Raw genomic sequence first — 1938 nt, forward strand, 5'->3', positions numbered from 1 at the left:
GTGGAGAGCCTGCTTCCTCCTCTCTCTCTCTCTCTCTCTCTGCCTGCCTCTCTGCCTACATGTGATCTCTGTCTGTCAAATAAATAAATAAAATCTTAAGAAAAAAATTGAAGAGGTCATACCCTAGATATACTAATTACAATTCAATAAACTTATCTAAAAAATCGTGTACATATAAGCACAAACAAGGCATGAAAAATGATGTTACATATGATGTGAATATAAACTTGAAAACAAAATATTGAATATTCATAATATTTAATTGATATGCTTTTACATAGGAACAAGAAGACATATGAAATATTCTGTGTAAAAAGGGTGTCTCTAATCCATGTATGGCGAATATCAGAAGATGGAGTTTTGTGAATATGCCTGCAAAGTCACAAGTGGTGTATTGCAATAAACATTCTCACTGTTGCACCTCCCATGATCTCTAGAAAGAAATGTGCGAGTGAGGAAAGTTTCACTTTAATTTAGGTTCCTAGAATGCTTATTAATTTCCATGGGTAGCATTTGCATATATATAGGTATTTAAAAAGGATAAAAAGAGGGGCAAGAACTTGAAGAAAATAAAACAAAAGAGCATTCATGACTTAATATGTGTTCCTCAATTCAAATTTCAATTATTGAATTCAAATGTCCTCTTTTCTGTGAAAATCTTGATGTTGTAACACCACAATAAATAGAAAGACATAACCTGAAAGTATTCATGAAATTGTTGTGATATGCTTACAATGGAAAATTGTGAGAAGCAAGTAAATTATCGTTTTTTAAATTTCTTTTCAGCATAACAGTATTCATTGTTTTTGCACCATGCCCAGTGCTCCATGCAATACATGGCCTCCCTAATACCCACCACCTGGTTCCCCCAACCTCCCATCCCCCACCCCTTCAAACCCCTCAGACTCTTTTTTCAGAGTCCATAGTCTCTCATGGTTCACCTCCCCTTCCAATTTCCCTCAATTCCCTTCTCCTCTCCATCTCCCCATGTCCCCCATGCTATTTGTTATTCTCCACAAATAAGTGAAACCATATGATAATTGACTCTCTCTGCTTGACTTATTTCACTCAGCATAATCTCTTCCAGTCCCGTCCACGTTGGTACAAAAGTTGGGTATTCATCCTTTCTGATGGAGGCATAATACTCCATAGTGTATATGGACCACATCTTCCTTATCCATTCGTCCGTTGAAGGGCATCTTGGTTCTTTCCACCATTTGGCGACCGTGGCCATTGCTGCTATAAACATTGGGGTAGATATGGCCCTTCTTTTCACTACATCTGTATCTTTGGGGGTAAATACCCAGTAGTGCAATTGGAAGGTCATAGGGCAGCTTGATTTATAATTTCTTGAGGAATCTCCACACTGTTCTCCAAAGTGGCTGCACCAACTTGCATTCCCACCAACAGTGTAAGAGGGTTCCCCTTTCTCCACATCCTCTCCAACACACGTTGTTTCCTGTCTTGCTAATTTTGGCCATTCTAACTGGTGTAAGGTGGTATCTCAATGTGGTTTTAATTTGAAACTCCCTGATGGTTAGTGATGATGAACATTTTTTCATGTGTCTGATAGCCATTTGTATGTCTTCATTGGAGAAATGTCTGTTCATGTCTTCTGCCCATTTTTTTGATATGATTATCTGTTTTCTGTGTGTTAAATTTCAGGAGTTCTTTATAGATCCTGGATATCAACCTTTTGTCTGTACTGTCATTTGCAAATACCTTCTCCCATTCCGTGGGTTGCCTCTTTGTTTTGTTGACTGTTTCCCTTGCGGTGCAGAAGCTTTTGATTTTGATGAAGTCCCAAAAGTTCATTTTCACTTTTGTTTCCTTTGCCTTTGGAAACATATCTTGAAAGAAGTTGCTGTGGCTGATATCAAAGAGCTTACTGCCTATATTCTCCTCTAGGATTCTGATGGATTCCTGTCTCATGTTGAG

The sequence above is a fragment of the Enhydra lutris genome, unplaced genomic scaffold, assembly GCF_002288905.1.
Source record: "Enhydra lutris kenyoni isolate GAN:26980312 unplaced genomic scaffold, ASM228890v2 scaffoldscaffold141, whole genome shotgun sequence".
Taxonomy (NCBI): Eukaryota; Metazoa; Chordata; class Mammalia; order Carnivora; family Mustelidae; genus Enhydra; species Enhydra lutris.